Here is a 21,488-nt window from a genome sequence, read left to right as displayed (position 1 = left end):
TGATAAGAATTTTAATAAATAGATAATAATTGATATTTTTGGATTGAAGCTCCAAGTTACATCGACATTTTTTTGAAGACTATAGGGAATTTCGCATAAGTATAGTATAAAATGTTTCCAGTCTCATTAATGATAATAAATAATGATATTTGATATTCTTAAAGCTTGACAAAATACTTATGTATTAATAGAGCCTTCACAGTGGGGCGGACGATGCATCGGGCGGGCTATCGCCCGTCACTGTAGCAATGCGGACGATGACGGATCCATCGTCCGCGCCCTATGCATCTTCCGCCCCATTGCGGGCGACGCATCCTGTCCGCGCCCTATGCATCTTCCGCCCCATTGCGGGCGACGCGGATGATGCGACACGTTTTTGATTTTTTTAGTCTATATCTATATATATCACACTTTTCCAACTTCTATTTCACTCTTCTCCATTCCTCTTCCTCTATTTCTCTTTACAAAATGAATCCGGGTGATTTCCCAAATCCAAATAGTCCCGACGGATTGCCGATGTTCGGCGGTGGTGCTCGGTGGCCGGGTATAGGCTCTGACGAATACCGGCCCTTCGATACACCCAGATTGATCCGGATTTCACCACATATTCGTACAGGTTGTCCGACATGGAGCCGTCCCGATGCACTTTTTATTAGCACTAAAAATACCTGCAAGTATACAAGGTAGATCTAGCATAGCTAAAGGTTAGTACCGGATATCGAACACGAGAAATAAATTTACAAATTGTCTACCACATACAAAGCCTCAAATACTGTTTGGAAAAACATGATTTTTTGGGTTGAGTAATTAACTAGATAGAAAAAAAATAAAGAAAGCAATTAATGAAACACAATTGTAGTAAACTTGGTTTGAGAAAACAGACGAGACAAGGGAATCCTAGGGTAGTGATTTCATCAACTCATTAGTAATTCTAATTATTTAGTTCTATGTTCATCCGACTCAAGCTCTAGTAGGAACTATTCCTATCGTGTATCAACACTCATGTCACAAATATTGTATTGACACGTAAAATATAAACCACTCAAAGTCATCACCGATAAGAGATAAACAATAATCAAAGTAACAACCAAGTAGTTAAATATAAACCAAGGAATAATTAAAGTAAAACGAGTTCTGAACATTAAACTGGGACTGCTGCGAGCGAACAGGTCCAGCGGCTGCTAGCATGGGTCTAGCGACCGCTGGAGAGAGTCTGATTGTTCTGGACTGATTTTCAGCGACCGCTGGCATGGGTCCAGCGTGCCGCTTGGTTGCCTTCTACTCCAGCTTCCAGAATTTGACGTTTTTATGCCCTTTTTCAGCTCTATTTTGCACATTTATCACAAAAACACGTCAAAATACCAAAATTGATAAAATATGCAAATAATAAACATGTAATGCAAATTTGACACTCAAAACAGACCAAAAAATGGCCTTAAAACAGTGCAAAATCCGAGCGTATCACGTCCCCCGCCCGCCCCTCGGCCTCCGCACCCAAGGAAAGGAAGAAGAAAACCAAATGCAGATCCCAGAAGTTGCTGCCTCCGGAGAAGAACGAATTATTCGCCCCAGGGAGGACGAACTACAACCTCGAAGAGATCATTCTTTTGACGAAGTGTTGGGTTTATATTAAGGAGGACCCAGTGTTTGCCAAAAACCAAAGACAAATCGCGTACTGGGAGCGCATCACTGAGCGGTACAACGAAACCAAGCTGGCGGTCGCGTACAAGCGCAGGAAGGAGCAGCTCCGCAAGCACTCCGGTCAGGTGAAGAAGCAACTCAATTGGTTCTCGGCGGAGTATATGAAGTGCTTAAGGGATCAGGGTTGCGGCGAGAGTTTGACCAATGTGCGCGATAAAGCGTTTGTGTCGTACTTAACAATGTACGGCGAGTTCAAGCACTACTCCGCCTGGCTCATCGTGAAGGACAAGCAGAAGTTCCAAGGAGGGATTATGCCCATATCGTTTGCGTCGAAGAGGACGAAGAACACCGTTACCGGTGATTTTACGAGCAGCGACAGCGGCGCACCTCCGATGGACCTCAACTAGCCGATGTACGAGGATGAGAACTCTGGTACACCGATGTCCACCCGACGTCCCATTGGCAACAAAGCTGCCAAGAACAAGGGGAAGGGGAAGGCGACGACCTCATAGAACCCGGCCTTGACCGCCACCCCGGCCCCGGCTTCGTGTGCGGAGCATGCCTACGGGGACTTGGTGAGGGTCGCTGCCCAAAGGAATTTGTTGGACACTCACAATGCCCTCAGGCAGACCACTGACCTGGGTGAAGCGCAATACCTCAAGCAGATGATCAGTGATATCCAATGCCAGTTGGGAATGAACTAGACTAGTAGTGCACTTGTTTTTATATCCACTCTTTCTATCGTTGTAACATTTTTTTTAATTAAGTAAATGTAGGGTTTGCCTTTAATTTGTTTTGCCTTTATATTTTGCTTGACATATTTGTGTTTTTATTTTGCTTGACATATTTGCAAACATAAAAAATAACAAAATAGTAGTTAAAACTATAGGGCGGGCTATAGAACACCCCACTGCAGGTGAATGGGTAGGAGAATAAAATGCTGACGTGGCGAGCAATAGGGCGCCTTATAGAGTGGGCTATAGGGCACCCCATTGTGGATACTCTTATAGTCTGAGATATTAATATGACTTTTAAATAGTTAGAATGTTTTTGATCTCTAAAAGATAATGATACTAGTAATAGTTAGTGTATAAAATTCTTAGAGCCTTAAAATAAATGACCAGGAGTACTATTTTAGCATGAGATGTTAGAGCATCTCTATCGGTGCTTTCCCTGAAGGACGACGTCCGTGCCGACGACGCGGCACACCTATGTCTGCCGCTGTGCTCTTGCTGACGGCACGACGCAGCTCGATACATCGAGCACGTCCGTGCCGCTGAGCAGGGCGACATGGCAGCACTCCATAGCCGTTGGCATTTTCTATTTTTTTAACAGTTCGAATTTTAATTTAAAAATCATTTTAGATTAAAATTTTTATTTCAGGATTTAAGTATGTAATTTTTATTTTTTAGGATTTTAAGTATGTAATTTTTATTTTTTAGGATTTTAAGTATGTAATTTTTATTTTTTAGGAGTTAAGTATGTAATTTTTATTTTTTTAATTTGTAATAGTAGTTCGAGTATTTTTAATGTATTTTTCTATTGTAGAAATATTTTTAGTAATTGAAGTATTTAAATTAAATAATGGAATGGTGGGACCCTTGAGCATGTCCATGCGGAAGAACATGGATGTGGGTGTGGTGCTCTTGGGAAAGAGCATAGAGTAAAAAATTAATAAATGTGGGTCCGAGCCCACATCCATGCTATTTGGCAAGAGCATGGATGGGGATACTCTTAACACCGACTTCTACATAGCTAGATCAGTTGAGAAGTACCCCATAGATTTTTATAATAGGAAGAAGTTGAATCTTTTATCCATGAAAGAATTTGTAATGTTTGCATCATAGTACTCTCTTCGTTTCTTGTTAATAGATGTATTTTTTTCGGCACGGAGTTTAAGAATAGTGTGTTAAATGGATGATGGGAAAGGTAAGAGAGAATAAAGTAAGAGAGATGAAGAGAGAATAAAGTAAAAGTGAGAATTACTTTGTTAAAAATAGAAATGACTCAATTAACTTTGAACTTCCTAAAATAGATAAATGACTCTATTAACATGGACAATGGAGTACTAAAGAGTGTACTAATAATCAAATAGTTGGACTACAAAGAGAATGAGAAGATAGGTAGGTTTCTATCTTTATCCCCCGACAGATATAATAATTTTAGGTATTAGAATATGAAAATATTTTTATGCGATGTAAAATAGATAACATATAACTCCACATAACATATAAATGGAAATTTTGATGTTAGATTGCCTAGTGTGAATTTATAGGGGTAATTACATGTTTCATACAAAATGTTTTACCATTGTTTCAATTTAGTACAAAAAGTATTAAGTTTACATATTACATACAAAAAGTGTTGTAAAAGCAATGACAATGAATGATCAATGAAGCAAGAACCGAGAAGAAGGAGAAGTATGAATGTGGGGGAGAAAACCAAATCTTATTCAATGAATCAAGAGGTGTTTACACTCTATCAAAATGAAGCTCTAACTTCATCAACTAACTAACTCATCTATTTATACACAATCAAGAAAGAAAACAAGTGAAGAAGGCTTCACTTCAAGAATTGGTTATAGCTAACTAACTAACGGCTAGTAGCTCAACCACTTTTTGAACTCCTTGCTTTGATGTTGTGTAGTCCACATTAAGCTCCATGCATCCCCATGCACACGCATTGATGTTGCTTAGCCACATTCTCAACAATCTCCACCTTGGCTAGCACACCAATGCCTAAGACTTTACTGCAAACAAGTTCACAAGTCTGCAGCAATAGTCAAATTTTTCTTTGCTCAGAGCTTTGGTCAGTATGTCTGCTAGATTATGAGCAGTGTCTATCTTCACCACTCTTACCCTTCCACTTTCCACTTCATCCCTGATAAAATGAAGCCTTACATCTATGTGTTTGCTGCGTTCATGGAACATCTGATGTCTGGCTAAGCAGATGGCTCCATTGTTGTCACAATGTATTGAAACTCTGTCTTGCTTCACTCCAAAATCAGATATTAGTCCCATCATCCATTTGCTCTATTTTACAGCTGAAGTGAGGGCCATATACTCAGCTTCTGTGGTTGACAAAGCTACCACATTTTGTAAGCTAGACTTCCAACAAACTGCTGAACCATATAGAGTAAAAATGTAACCAGTTTGGGATCTCCTTGTGTCCAAGTTTGCTGCATAATCTGAGTCACAAAATCCCATCAACGGCTCTTTCTCATCTCTATTTCCTCATGTAAACAATATTCCCAGCTTATCAGCAACTTTCAAATACCTCATGGTCCATTTCAAAGCACTCCAGTGTTGCTTTCCATATTCTATCATGTATCTGCTTGTGGTGCTTATGGCATGAGCTATGTTTGGCCTTGTGCAAATCATCATGTACATCAGGCTCCCTACTATGTTAGAGTAAGAGATCAACTCCATTTCCCTCTTTTCTTCATCATTCTTTGGCTTCTGCTCCTTTGAAAGTTTGAAGTAAACTGCCAGTGGAGTAGCAGCATCCCTCATATTATCTACCTTGAATTTGCTCAGTGTCTTCTGAATATAATCAGTTTGAAATAACCACATCTTCTTGTTGCCTTTGTCTCTGATTATATCCATTCCTAGAATCCTTTGAGAAATTCCCAGGTCCTTCATTTCAAAGTCCTTTTTGAGCTGAGCCTTCACCTTATTGATTTCATGGATGTCTGCTCAAGAAATTAACATATCATCTACATAAAGTAGAAGATATACAGGATCCTTTCCTTGCTGCCTCTTCACAAATACACAGCTATCATATAGTGACATTGTGAATCCCAGATTTGTTAAGCTTTCTTCAAACTTCAAATACCACTACCTGCTGCTTTGCTTTAGCCCATAAAGGCTCTTTTTCAGCAAGCAAACTTTCCCTTCTGAGCCTGGAACCTCTAAGCCTTGAGGCTGTGACATGTATATTGTTTCTTCCAGATCCCCATTCAAGAATGCAGTCTTTACATCCAACTGCTCAAGCTCCCAATCCATTCTAGCAGCTACTGACAGCAGCACTATTATTGAATTGTGCTTAACTACTGGAGAGAAAACCTCATTGAAGTCTATCCTCTTTTCTTGATTGAACCCTTTAGCCACAAGCCTAGCCTTGAACCCGACTTTATCTGAGCCAGCTGATTCAAATTTCTTCTTGTACACCCATTTGCAACCAATGACTTTTCTGAATTCTGCCTTATCAACAAGAATCCAAGTTTTGTTGCTGATCAGGGAATCAATCTCTTCTTTCATTGCTTGTATCCATTGCTTACATTCTAGTCCCTGATGGCCTATGTGTAAGATGCTGGCTCATTCAACTCCAATTGCTCAGCAATATGCAATGCAAAGAACAACATTTCTGAATCTCTAAATCTTGCAGGAGCCCTTACATTAGTTCTCCTTTGTCTGTCTCTAGCTAACTGATAAATTGCTAGATCAGGCTAATGTTGTTGAGGCTGATCCATTTCAGATTCTTGAGCTTCATTATCTTCTTCAGGGACATCACTGGCCTCATTCTCAGACTCAGTATGCACTGGTGTTCTCACCACCCCATCTAGCTCCACCTCAAATTGATCATCATTTGGAATTCTGGTATTTTCTGGTTCTTTATCAGATTTGTGCTCCAAATATGGCATCATGTCCTCTATAAAGACTACATCTCTGCTCACAATCACCTTTTTGATTCCCAGATTCAATGCACCACAGCCTATACCCCTTCACACCCTTTTGATATCCAAGCATGATGCACTGGACAGCTCTGGGATTCAACTTCCCTTGCTTCTGGTGTGCAAAGGCTTTACAGCCAAAAGGTCTCAGCCTTGAGTAGTCAGTCTTTCCTCCATACCACATTTCATCTGGAATCTCACCTTGAATCCCAGAAGCTGGACACTTATTAATCAAGTATGCAGCAGTTGAAACAACTTCTGCCCAAAAATTCTTGCTAACTCCAGATGAAGATAGCATGCATCTTACTCTCTCAACAAGAGTCCTATTCCTTGCCACTCCATTTTGTTAAGGATTAGCTGGTACTGTTTTATGCCTCTTTATCCCCTTCTCATGGCAGAATTGATCAAACTCCTTTGAGAGATACTCAAGGCCATTGTCTGTTCTCAACACCTTTTGCAAGGACCCTTTCTCCACTTCAACCTCTTTACACCAAATCTTGAAGAATTTAAAGGCATCAGACTTCTCCTTAAGTACATAGACACAGACTTTCCTAGATCAGTCATCTATTATTAACATGTAGTGAATGCCTCCACCTTGACTCTTAATTGGAGCAGACCCCCAAAAGTCTAAGTGAATGTAATCAAGGGGTGAGACAGAGGTGTGTTTACCTGTAGGGAATGAGAGCTTTTTAGCCTTTCCTAGCAGGCAATCCTCACACACACCAAGCTTCTCTGATCCATCACCATCTATCAAGCTTTTCTGGATCAGTGCCTTGAGGCTTCCCTCTGCTGGATGGCCAAGCCTGAGGTGCCAGCTCCTCAGATCAGTTATGATAATGGAGTTAGCTTCACCATTCACCACAGTAGCTTGCAGATAGTACAGACTCCCCATTCGTTGAGCAATCATCATTGTTTTTGAGTTCTTGCATATCCTCATCTCACCATTCTTTGAAGAAAATGAGAAACCCTTCTTCTCAAGAGTTCCAAGAGATATCAAATTCCTCTTTACTTGTGGAATAAATCTCACATCAGATAGCTTCTTTACAGATCCATCATGAACTCTCAAGAAAATGCTTCCAACTCCCTTAATAGAGCAGGTTTGATTGTTGCCTAGCAGCACAATACCAGAGGTCTCACTTAAATCTTGAAACCAATCTTTGTGAGGACACATATGAAATGAGCAGCCCGAATCCATGATCCATGATCCCTTCTCATCCTCTCCATCACATTCATTACCTCATGTGTCTCATCAGCATCACCACTGACCACATTGGAATGAGATACACCATCTGCCTTCTTCTTCTTCTTCTTCTTCTTATATGCATAACAATCACGTTTTAAATGCCCAGGTTTCTTACACCAGTGGCAGCTCCGAGTCTCCTTGATCCCAGAGCTCTCAGCCTTGGGTTCCTCACCTTTCTTCTTAAACTTCTTCTTGCTGAATTTCTTGATATTCAGATATTCTGGTTGAGGATCTTGTTTTCGAGGTGCACCCTTCTGTAACTCCTTTGCCATGAGTGCAGCATGCACCTCAGCCAAGGAGATCACCTTATCTCTCCCATACAAGATTGCATCACGCATCTGATCATAGGAATTAGGTAGAGCATAATGAACAAGGATGGCCTTGTCCTCATCACTGATCTTGACATCAATGGCCTCAAGATCATCAACAGCCTTGGAAAAATCTTCTAACTGTTCCATTATGGACCTATCTTCAGAGAAGCTATATGAATAAAGCCTCCTCTTCATGTAGAGGCGATTAGCAAGAGACTTATCCATATAAACCTTGTCCAGTTTAGCCAAGATTGCAGCCGTTGTAGTCTCACCTTGAACTTCCCTCAAAACCTAATCAGCAAGGTATAGAATGACAGCGTTGTGAGCCTTCAATTGCATCTCATCAAGCTTTGCCTGAGCCTTCTCATCAAGGGCAGGCTCCTTCCGTTTATTCGCAGGGTCTGCCGGAGCAATCACAGCCGCAAGCCCTTGTTGGATCAGCACTGCTCTCATCTTCATTTTTCAAAAGCCGCAGTCGTTTTTGCCAGTAAATTTCTCAGCCTCTATGCGCGCGGCCATCTTTAACTGTTTCTTGATCGTTTCCCACAGACAGCGCCAATTGTTGTAAAAGCAATGACAATGAATGATCAATGAAGCAAGAACCGAGAAGAAGGAGAAGTATGATGCGGGAGAGAAAACCAAATCTTATTCAATGAATCAAAAAGTGTTTACACTATCAAAATGAAGCTCTAACTTCATCAACTAACTAACTCATCTATTTATACACAATCAACAAAGAAAACAAGTGAAGAAGGCTTCACTTCAAGAATTAGTTATAGCTAACTAACTAACTAACGGCTGGTAGCTCAACCACTTTTTGAACTCCTTGCTTTGATGTTGTGTAGTCCACATTAAGCTCCATGCATCTCCATGCACACGCATTGATGTTGCTCAGCCACATTCTCAACAAAAAGTTTACTAATTGTTCCAAAATAATACATTCCGTCAAGTCCCCACTAAGACCGTTACTTTTATATATATCATACATACAAAAAGTTTCTCCAGTGTTTTAGATTTGTACAAAAAGTTTTAAATTAAAACATTCCATTAATTATATCAAATAGTTATTTTTATTACTCACAAAAATGAAAAATACAGAGAAAAAATTCACCACTCTTCACCATCAAATTAACAAATTGCATTTTATTTTCTAAGCTTTCTCATATAACAATGGAGAATACAACTAAAAAATATTGAATCTTTTTTGTAAAAAATAAATATTGACTTATTAACCGTTCGAAGCTCAAATTAGCCATTTTATAATAATGAAATATGGACTTATTTTATACTATGTTTTACAAAGAACATTATAAAAAAATAGAGTATATTGAGAGACAATATTTTTTTACACTACGATCAATTGCTGGAAGAATTGATATTACTGTTATTTTTAGAGTGATTAATTGTATTGAATCTCTAATTATTCTATAATTATATTGATAAGTTGAACAAATTATAAACTAACTAACGGTATTTAAAATATTTAATGGAATGTATTAACTTAAAACACTTAATAAAACTTAATAAACTTGTATGGAATATGTACACTTAATATTTTTTGTACTAAATAAAAATATTTTATATAAAATATGTAATTATCCCGAATTTAGAGCATCTCCAGTAACGGCGTCAAAATCGCGACGCCGATTTTTCGCCGACGCCGGTTCTGACGCCGAACCATTGGAACCGGCGTCGGCGAAATCGGCGTCAAAATCGGCGTGGCCATGCCGATTCGCGCGATGACGCCGGTTCCGACGCCGATCCTCACGGCGCCATTGTGGGTCCCGGATCGGCGTCAAACCGGCGTCAGATTTTATTTTTTATTTTTTTTTCTTTTGAAAACACTATATATACGCGCTTTGAACGTCATTTTCATTCGCACCACTTGTTTTAACGAGTACTCTATCTACCTTACTTTCTGTTCAAGATCAATAACGAGCAATGGAGAACAACTACGAAGGTACTCCAGTGACTCCCGGGGGATGGTCTCAGACTCCCCCGCCTCCCGGTGCAGGGTCTCAGACGGCCCCGACTCCCGGGGTAGGGTCCCATACTTCCCCGGCTCCTGGGGGAGGTGGTTGGCCTCCGATGACCGGGTACTACAACATGTACCCGTGGCAGCAGATGATGCCGGGGTAGGCACCCGGCATGCAGCCCCCTATGCAGATGATGCCGGGGTGGGCACCCGGGATGCAGCCACCGGCGCAGCAGATGATTCCACCGGCGCAGCAGATGATTCCCCCGGCGCAGGGGACGCACGGGAGGGGGGGCAACGCCTATCGGCCGACTTTTGATTTTTCCACCGGTTCTTCGCACACATCGACCCCAACGGATGCACAGTATACGGAGACCTTCTCCTTAGCGGACTTGGGTTTTGATATGAACGAGGTTCCGGAAACTCTCATTCAAAGCCAGGGAGTAGGGCGGGGTAAGAAGAAGGGCAAGGCCAAGAAGGTCGGCGTGTCGTCGCAGTCAGAGGCGGAAATCCGGGGCCGGAGGAAGTGGACGGACGCGGAGAACGTTGCGGTTGCCAAGGCGTAGGTGAGTGTCTGCGACGATCCTCTCGTTTCGAACAACCAGAGGATCGTCAACTTGTGGGCCAAGGTAGCCGCAGCCTACATGGCATTTTGCCCTGAAGGGAGACCGTGCACCGGGGAGGAGGTCCGGAAGTGCTGGGACCGAATCAGGTCTGGCGTCTCTCGATTTTCAGGTTTGTACGCCAACGCCCTCCGCATGCAGACCAGTGGCCAAACAGAGGAAGACTGCAGGAGGATTGCGGAGAGATCATACCCCGATCCGCAGAAGAAGTACTATAAGTTCACCTACTGGAACTGCTACGTTGTGCTCAACGAGTCAGAGAAATTCCGGGCAGGCGTCGACGCTGGCTGGCCGAAGAGGCAGAAACTGAACTATACCGGAGATTATAGCGGCAGCAGCGGTGGTTCGACAGACCTCCCCGAGACGGCCCAGGAGGTCCCGACTCCTCGTTCGTTCGGTCGCCGACCTCGCCCGGTTGGCCAAAGGAGGGCGCAACAGGTTGCGAGGGGGGCACCCCGAGTTCCCAGGGGGTCCATTCGACATCCCCCCTCGGCAGGTCTACCGAGGAGCTCAAATTCTTCGCGCGCCAACAAACGCGCGCTCAAATGGTGAAGACCTTAGCCGACTTCCAAGCGGCGGTGGACCCCGAGGTGAAGGATTTTCTTCGTGTATTGCTCCAGAGCCAGCGTGAAGAATTGGAGGCGATGAGGAGGGACACCGGCGGGAATAGCCGCGGCGTAGGTGGCGACGGAGGCGGCGGCGACGACGGTGAAGAAGCGCTGGGCGACGACGGAGACGAAGACGGCGGCGAGGAGTGATTTTGTTTTACTTTTTTAAATTAATGCACTTTTTAATTTTTGTACTTTTTTAAAATTATTGTACTTTTTTTTTTAAAATTAATGTACTTTTTAAGTTTTAATATTATTATTCGAATTTTCCGTATTTGTCTCGTAAATTAAATTCTGTATGTTGATACGAGTGTAAATTAAATTATATAATTGTTATTAGTGATGTGGATAGGTAGTGTGAAGGCTATGTGAGGGCTATTTGATGTCCAGTTGATGTGGCAAGCTGATGTGGCAGGAGAATTGTAGTGCTGATGATGTGGCAGTGTGAAGGCTATGTGAGGGCTATTTGACGTCCAGTCTTACTGGAGATGCTCTAAGGTTGAAAGGGATCTTATACCCCAATGACCAAACTACCCTCCCAACACGTGGATGCTGAACTGCGTTTTTAACGCCTTAACTGTCGCCGGGTCCCACCCCAAAAGCCTATGGCACCACCGTCATCCCTATGGGCCATATCGTCACTCCAAATTCCACCCTTTTATATATTCTCGGAATACCAAACAAAATAGGAAAAAAATAAATCACACTGATATCGCTCAGTCTCTTCAGTTCCTCTACAGTACTCAAACTGTCGGCAGTTTCCCGCCTCGATTTACACACGCCGCCGTGAAATTAGCTGCTGCGCTTGCCACATTATGGGGATTCCGTGTTATTTCTTCGTGTCCTGCATTCTGCTCTCGTCCGTGGCTGCGGCAGCGGTGAGATGTTCCCTCTATTTAGAGCATCCACAATGGTTATAGCCCAGCCATAATCCAACCACAAATTCCTCCTGCCATATCATCAATACTAAAAATCCTCCTGTCACGTCAGAAATAGCTTAGCCATAGCCTAGTCATATCATAAATAGTCCAGCCACATCAATAGCCACATCACTAATAACACAATATACGGAATTTAATTTACGAGATATATAAGAGAAACATTAATAATACTATTTTAATTTTTAAAAAAAAGTATAATAAATTAAAAAAAGTACAAAAATTTTAAAAAAGTACATTAATTAAAAAAAATTACATTCATAATCGAAAAAGTACATTGCTTAAAAAAAATCACACGTCGGCTCCCTCGCCTCCGTCGTCGCCGTCGCCACTGTCACCGCCGCCTCCGCTGCCACTGCCGCTGCCGCCTCCACGCAGATCGTAATTCATGCTCTCGAGCAATGTGAAGAGAAATCTCTTCTCGAGCATGTTGTAGTATCCGGGCATCTGATTCCATCCGCCTCCAACGGGGATTGGGGGAGTTTGAGAATCGTTCGTCCCTGAACTAGGCTCGTTGTTCAGATCCATTTCTCGGTGTTGATCTTGTACAGAAATGAAGGTAGAGAGAGTACTCGTTAATACAAGTGGTGCGAATGAAAATGAAGTGCAAATCGCGTATACATAGTGTTTCGAAAATTAAAAAAAAAAACGCTGGGCTATGCACTGGGCGATCCGGGCGCTGCAATGGCGCCGAGCGGATCGCCCAGCGCATAGCCCAACGGTTTTTGACCGCCTAGCGCTAGGCGAAATTCATTTCCGAAAAACCGCTCTGCGGTTTTCGGCTTCTGCAATGTTTCGCCTAGCGACCGCCTAGCGCCGGCGCTCGGCTAGGCGCCATTGTGGATGCTCTTAGAAATGGTATGTTGCAGAGTACAGACACTCATGAGAAAACCCGCGCACATGTTTGCACTGTTTTTGATAGGGACGGAGTCAGAAAATTATATTAGGAGGGGCAAAAGTATTAACATACAAATAAATAAATATAAAAATAATATATATATATATATATATAGGGTTGTGATCAATTGAGATTTTTTAGCCTAATTGAGAATTGAGATGCATTATTAGCCACTCATTTTTATTAAATGAGTGGTCCAGAATTTACCACATGGAAAATATTTTTACATTAATTAATTGTGAAAGGGCAGAATGGTAATTTCATCATACATTTTATTTAATAAATATTTTTTTATTTTTTAAAAAAAAAATAAATTTTTTTTTTCAATTTTTTATTTTTTTTTTATTTTTATTTTTTTGTCAACTACGTATACAATTCATGTCAACTACACACATATAATGTCAACTACATATACAATTCATGTCAACTGCACATATATAATATCAACTACATATACGATTCATATCACCTATACACATATAATGTCAACTATAACCTGTTGACATTTGATGTGCAGGCTATTGACATTTGATGTGCAGGGCTATTGACATTTGATGTGCAGGCTACACATCGTAGTTGACATCGCGTGAAAATTAAAAAAATTAAAAAAAATTTAAAATTTTTTTTAAAAAAATTTTAAAAAAATAAAAAAATAAATTTAAAAAAATAAAAAAACAAATTTTTTTTTAGTTGTTGACATTTTAATACGAGTTGTTGACATTTGATATTCTGGCTATTGAAATGAAATGACGATAATACCCTTAGTTGATATAATCTACTTGTAGTTGACATTTCAAAATGAGTGGCTGAAAATGCATCTCAATTCTCAATTAAGCTAAAAAATCTCAACCTAACAAGACCCTATATATATATATTAAAATAACATAGTATATTATTTTAGAGGATGGTAAGCCTACGCGTATATCTGGAGAAGGGCAAGGAAAAATTATTTTTTTCTAAATTAGGGGGCAAATTAGGTGAATATGTATATATTTAAGTTTTATAATATATATATTTACATGGTTATAGAAAAATGAGGTGTGCAGTTGCCCCTTCTCACAATATTATAGATCCGTCCCTGGTTTTTGGTCAAAATTTGACGGTATCTCTTCTTTGAATAATTTAAAGAATTCTGGAAAATATTCTGTTGCCAATAAATTAGCAGACAAATACTGGGATCTGATTGAGTAGCTACCAAATGTGTTAATTATAGTTATGGTTAAGAAAGTACTGTGTACAGGACTCCGTGCAAGTACCCGGGCAGAAACCTTGCGTTTCATGTTAACGAAGGATCAACTAATTACTGGCTCTCGTTGTTAGTCGAATTTGAGTGCGCGATGTCGGATCCATCCACATTTCTCCGCTTGTTACACTTTATATCTCAGTATATAAAACTTTATTTTTCAGTTAGGGACCCACAAATTTATTTTTTGGTTGATTTATTATTTACCATAGTCAAAGAAGCGTTCCCCTTTTTCTAGTTGGATTTTTCTTTCACACCTGTCAAGGCAGAGAACCTCATCTCCTCATAGAAGACCTTCATATGAAATTCAAGAGAAAAAACAAAATACTGTATACCATAATTTCAAAATCCCAACGGTTTTAACTTACATTCTATTTTATTTTATCTTAGAGTATATGAATATTTGTCTATACAGATATCAGATATAGTATGCTCTGACTATTAGTTGAATTTTATATCTCTAGCATCACATGCCTCTGACACTTAGCTAACTTTAGTATCTCCAATATTAATGTGTAATTGCCTTTGAAAACGAGATTCACTTGGCTAGTTGGCTATAATCATTTTTCTTTGGAAAACTTTTCTGTTTCACATATGCCTTAAATGTTAGGCCAATTCTCTTTTATCCTTCCATTGACCGAAAAAGGGCTCCACTTTCTCTTCTCTAGTGCCATGTCACAATCCTAAGTGCATAACACACACTTCATTAGTAGGTCTTAAATGGGTGTAATATTATTTTATTTTTGTGTATATTGCAGGCCAACTCGAACCAATGGCTACAGATGAGTCACATTTGGGGTGCAAATTGGTTCATTATAGGTGGCCCTCTACAAGGGCCATTCTCCGTCAAGCTAACAACCCTATCCGCCGGAAAAACCTTGTCAGCGAGGGGGGTGATCCCTCAAAACTGGGCTCCCAAGGCTACCTACACCTCTCGCCTTAATTTTAACAACTGATTCTCAATAGTAACTTTTTATACCAAGTTTCTAGTAAAGTCCTATATATTTTAGTCCCTTCAAAGGAAAAGTGGCCAAGAAAAGTTGCACTATGGTTAGCTTTTTCTTTTAAGGTGGGAGATGAGGAGACGAACGATGATCGGAGGGTCTTGTGCGATTCCTTAGAAGCTTTTTTTTTTATATCTTTTTTTCCCTACTAAGTGTAGTGTGCGAAGCATGAAATTGCTTTAGTGTTTGTAGCCCTCTCCAAAGGAGAGAGTGCGATTGAGAGTGGTACTATAATTCTAGTTCGTGAGTGGTGTTACTTTTCTACATTGCACAAGTTATGGTTGTATTATGTTTCATTGCAATATAGTACTTAATATGAATGCAATCATATTTGTGTTCTTTGAAGGAAATTATGGGTGATGCGGAGATAACACATTCTTTATTTGCTCACCATGTCCCTTTCTTTTTCGTATTTTTTTCTGCTCATAATATATACTCCATCCGTATAAAATTGATGATAAATTTCATATTTACTTTTTTCTTTGTCCCACAAAATCTGTTATATTTTCCATTTTAAAAAAGGTACTATTTTAGTTAATACATATAATGACTAATCTATCTCTTCATTATTATTTTCATTCTTTTTTGTTTCAATTAATATACTACAAGTATTTAACTATATTTTTCTTTTTATTTAGCACACTAAATGTGATTAAGGCTTCGACAATTATAACAGTGCGAATAGAAAAAATCTCCAAAAAGATTATTGGCGAAATAAATTATAGTAGTAGTATTTGTTTTATCATGGAAGGATAAAATTGTCTTTTGGTCTATTGAACATGATCAAAGGCGGTTAGGCGGGTACATTCATTTTTGGCCCGCATAATTAACAGTGTTTAACTTTCACGGAAATGATATTATTTTTAGTATGAATTTTTTTAATAACTCGAGTTTTTATATTTTTGTTACTCCACCGACAGTAGCGGAGAATATGACTTGCTTAAGGCCATCCGCAATGGCGCCTAGCGCACCGCCTAGCCGAGCACCGGCGCTAGGCGGTCCATTGCAACCACTCAGCGGATTTCGGAATTAAAAACCGCCGAGCGCTCGGCGGTTTCGCGGCGCTGGGCGATCCGGATCGCCTGGCGCACCGCCGAGCGGAATTTTTTATTTTTATTTTTATTATTTTCGAAACACAATATATACGCGGTATGCACGTCATTTTCATTCGCACTACTCTCTCTATCTTAATTTATGTACAAGATCAACACCGAGAAATGAGTAACGCCGGTGGTAGTAGTGGTGGTAGTGGTGGGGATGCTGAGGAGTACGATCGTATAATGAACGAAGCGCTAGAGGCCTATACGAACCGTGAGATTGATCGATGGATGTAGAGGGCCTTGCAGCCGGCGGTACCTCGACCTCGCCCAGTGGTCCACCGCCGAGAAGTGATTGATCGTGATCACGTAGCTGCACATCAGCGCCTATACGAAGACTACTTCGCACAGGAGCCGCGGTTCAACGCCAACCATTTCAGGCGCCGTTTTAGGATGAGCAGGGCCCTATTTATGCGTATTGTTAACGCTTTGGAGCATCGATATCTGTATTTTCGCTTCAGGCACGATGCTGCTGGCAGACCCGGCCACACACCTATTCATAAGTGCACTGCGGCAATCCGGCAGTTGGCCTACGGCGGCGCGGCAGACATGTGGGACGAGTACCTCCACATCGGTGAGTCGACTGCCCTTGAATGTATGAAGTATTTTTGTCTGGGCGTGATTGAAATATTCAGTGATCAGTACCTTCGAAGCCCTACCCCCGAAGACTGCCAGGATCTTTTGCGGATGCACAGGGAACAGCATGGGTTCTCAGGGATGTTAGGCAGCATAGATTGTATGCATTGGGAGTGGAAGAACTGCCCCGCTTCCTGGAAGGGGTTCTACACGACCGGCTACAAGGGAAAGAATCCCACGATGATCCTCGAGGCCGTAGCTGATTACCGGCTGCGGATTTGGCATGCATATTTTGGGATAGCCGGTTCGAACAACGACCTCAACGTCCTCTACTCGTCGCCACTTTTCAACGAGCAGTACCAGGGTGTCGGTCCGGCCATCAGCTTTGTCGCCAACGGCAACCGGCATGATATGGGCTACTACTTGGCGGATGGGATATACCCTAGGTGGCCCGTCTTTGTGAAGACAATCCGATGCGCATCAGATGAGAGGAAGGCCTACTTTGCCGCACGGCAGGAGTCGGCGCGCAAGGACGTGGAGCGCGCATTTGGTGTGCCCCAGTCTCGATGGGCGGCAGTTAGGGGTCCAACGCGTTTGTGGCATGTCGACTGCATTGTTGATATAATGTACGCCTGTATTATCATGCACAACATGATTGTCGAAGATGAAGGTGTACAACTGACTAGTTGGACCAACGACGATAATGAAGCCGGTCCAAGCCGCGGCGTGGCCGCCCCCGACGTACGGAGTGGGGTACCTCACGATAAAGCCGACCCCCTCCAAGCACATGCCGACATGCTCCAAACGGAGGCTCAAATTCGACTCCAAAAGGATTTAATTGAAGAGTTATGGGCGCGGAGGACTGCACGGCGTTAGTTTTTTTTTAATTATGTAATTTTTTTTAATTAATGTACTTTTTTTTAATTAATGTACTTTTTTTAATTATGTAATTTTTTTTAATTAATGTACTTTTTAAATTTGTAATAATATTATAGAATTTTCTCGTATCTGTGTCGTAAATTTAATTCCGTATTTTGTGTGATTGTTAATTATTTGTTTTATATAATTTTGAGTGATGTGGCTAGGCTATAGCTAGGCTATGGCTGGGCTATTTGGTTGTTTTGATGATGTGGCATGAGGATTTTTAGTATTGATGATGTGGCAGGAGGAGTTTGCGGCTAGGCTATGGCTGAGTTATTCCTATTATGGATGGCACTAGTACGAGATTTTGAAAATTAATGTTATTTATGTTAGGTAGCAATATAAAATAATTAAATATATCAAAATAAAGAAAAAAGAATGATTGAAGTAATTGTTCTATTTTCATTATTTTACTCTTTTTAAATTTTTTATTTTAAAAGATTACTTTAGTCAATTTAACCTTTTTATTGGTAAAGGTAATATATTTCCTTTATCATCATTTCAAATGATGCCTCTCTCCTCCATACACATATATTGAACTGAGATCAATTAATAGAAGGAAAATGAATTAATTCTCCATGAAAGAATCAGCAGGAAGTCTAACTTAGTTGCAAATCGAAGCTGGTTTCATTTCAATATAAAATTCATTTTTTGCGTCAAAACATTCTTAGCTACTAATATTCCCCAATATGGAAGTTTTCAAGCTTGGTTTACATGAATTCAACTGCTAAGTATAACAACAGTTAATCAGTACTCCCTCCGTCTCAGATAATTCGTCTTATTTGACCGGACACGAGTTTTAAGAAATGTTATGAAAATTGAGTTGAAAAAGTTAGTGGAATATGGGTCCTACTTTTATATATTAGTTTTATGATAAAATGTGAGTATGAATGAGAGTGTCCACAATAGTGGCCCTTGAAGGCCACCAAATGTGGCCCGACCACCATTTGTGGCTCTCTTGTGGCCTTTACAATGGTAAAATGAATAAAAACAATAGGGCCACGAAATGTGGCCCTTTCCAAAAACAAAATTAATTTGTTTGCTTTTTTAATAATATTTTTAATTTATGTCTAATAAATTTTATTGGTCTTTAAATTTATGATATTTATAAATTTAATTAAAATAAAATAATTTGGATTGTAAACAAAAAAAATTCACAACCTAAAAAAAATGTAACAATAATTTCGTTGTATTATATTAAAGTAGGAAAATTATACAACGAAAGTGACCTAGTTTAAAAACAACAACCCGGAAACCCAAAACCCAAAACCCAAATCACTCTGCGGCGCTCCTTCTACGGTTCCAGACCTCTTCAACCATATCAGCCTGCAGTGATGAATGCGATATTTGGCTCCGCATATCGGTGTACCGCTGGATCAAGTATTCATTACTACGTGGTACACCCATCTGCAGGGGCTCCATGGCAGTACCCGAGCTCGAAATAGCACCATCTTCCGGTGTCCATCGCTCTGCAGCAAATCCTTCGTCATCTATTATCATATTGTGCAATATGATACATGCAGTCATGATGTCTGCGACATCATTTTCGTGCCATTGTCGAGCTGGGCACCGTATAATTGCCCATCGCGCTTGGAGTACACCAAAAGCTCGCTCAACATCCTTCCTAGCACCCTCTTGTTTTTTCGCGAAGTAGGTTTGCTTCGGCCCAACGTGTTGTCGGATCGTCTTCACAAACACGGGCCAGCGAGGGTATATCCCATCGGCCAAATAGTACCCCATGTTGTACTGAGTGCCGTTGGCCATGAATCTAACTTGCGGACCCTCACCCCGGCTCTCGTCATTGAACAGGTGGGACGATCGTAGAACGTTGATGTCGTTGTTCGATCCAGCGACCCCAAAATACGCGTGCCAGATTCGCAAGCGGTAATCAGCAATTGCTTCAAGAATCATCGTGGGATGTCGGCCTTTGAAACCAGAAGTGAATTGCCCCTTCCAAGCCACCGGGCAGTTCATCCACTCCCAGTGCATGCAATCGATGCTCCCCAACATCCCTGAAAAATGATGTACAGTCCCGTGCATATCCATCAGACGTTGGCAATCATCAGCTGATGGCTTCCGTAGATACTCCCCTTTGAAGATATCCTTAATACCCCTGCAAAACTGCCACAACGTCTGTAGGGCAGTCGTTTCACCCATCTGTAGGTATTCGTCGAACATGTCAGCGGGCCCGGCATATGCAAGCTGTCTAATTGCCATCGTACACTTCTGGTATGTCGACAAGCCGGGTCGGCCGGTGGCATCATATCGCAAGTTGAAGCACCTGAATCGCTGCGCCAAACACGTCGCTATATGGACGAAGAGACGTTGCGACATTCTGAATCACCGACGGAAAATTTCTGCCGGATAACGGGCGTTCTCTTTGAAGTAGTCTTCCATCAACCGGCGGTCAGCCCCGGCATGATCACGGTCGAAAAATCGCCGATGATGAAATGGCCGAGGGACTGCCGCCGCCGCCGCATCTTCCGCCTCGTCGGCTTCACGTTGCACCGCTGCAACAAGGTTTTGGAACTCCAGATCTACCGCTTGTTGGAATTGTTCATCGTCGGAATCCATAGTTCCAAGGTTGAATTGAAATTGGAAGGAAAGATTGGAGGAAAATGGAAGTAAAATGGAGTTGGAAAAATGGAATGGAAGGGTAGTGTTTTATAAAATAATTTTCGAAAATTGAAAAAAAAAAATAATTTTTCCGCGGCCCGCTGCAGTGGAGGGCCGCGGCTCACACTCGGCTCTCGGCCCTGCGCCCCGGCTCTCTGCAATGGGGGCCGCGCACCGAGCCGCGGGCCACGGCTCCCCCATTGTGGACACTCTGAGTTAGTGGAATATGAGGTGCACTACCAAAAATGGTAAAAAGTGAAATAGGACAAATTATGTGGAACGGACCGAAATGGAAAAATAAGACAAATTATATGTGACGGAGGGAGTACATGATTTGATTCAACTGTTTGAAATATTTATCAATCATTTAAGTTGAGTGGATGTAATTTACATTATCAATATTACTTTAATTATGTTTTACAGAAAACGTGCACTTTATTAATAGAAAATTGAGAAAATTAGGCTTATAAAATGATATTAATCCGAACTTACGTACTATTATTTATTTTTAATACTAGTATGATGGTTGGGCGAATTTTTGATGGTGATGAATGCAGGAAAATGCAGATCACGACACAGAGATTTACGTGGTTCGATTTACTGAGGTAAATCTACGTCCACGGGAAGAAAAGAGGGCAGAGTTGTATTGCTTGATCTGTTTTCTACAGCTTACAATACAGACTTGCTATTTGATATTTGATCTCTAGAGAACTTAACCCTTCTTTATCTGATCTGAGTTCTATTTATACATTGAACTAAGATCGTGGCTTGCATCACCAATAACTAGGTCGTGGCTTACATCACCACTAACTAGGTCGTGGCTTACATCACCACTAACTAGGTCGTGGCTTACATCACCACTAAGTATGTCGTGGATGTCGTGGAGGTCATGAGATCCTGCATGGGTCCACCACTAAATAGATCGTGTAGTGGAGGTCGTGGAGGTTCTGCATGGGTCCACTATCTCCCAGTTCGGTCGAATACTGAGACCGAACTGCTGAGCTATTGCCGAGCAGCTTTTGCCGATCTGAGAGTAGAGCTTGATTGGTCGGCTTTTACCGAGCCGTAGGCTGGGGCCGAACTCTTTGGTAATGCCGAACTGATTGGTCGGCTTTTACCGAG

Source organism: Salvia splendens, chromosome 5 (assembly GCF_004379255.2).
Source record: "Salvia splendens isolate huo1 chromosome 5, SspV2, whole genome shotgun sequence".
Classification (NCBI taxonomy): Eukaryota; Viridiplantae; Streptophyta; class Magnoliopsida; order Lamiales; family Lamiaceae; genus Salvia; species Salvia splendens.
The sequence above is the reverse complement of the archived record's forward strand: the minus strand, read 5'-3'. Positions refer to the sequence as shown.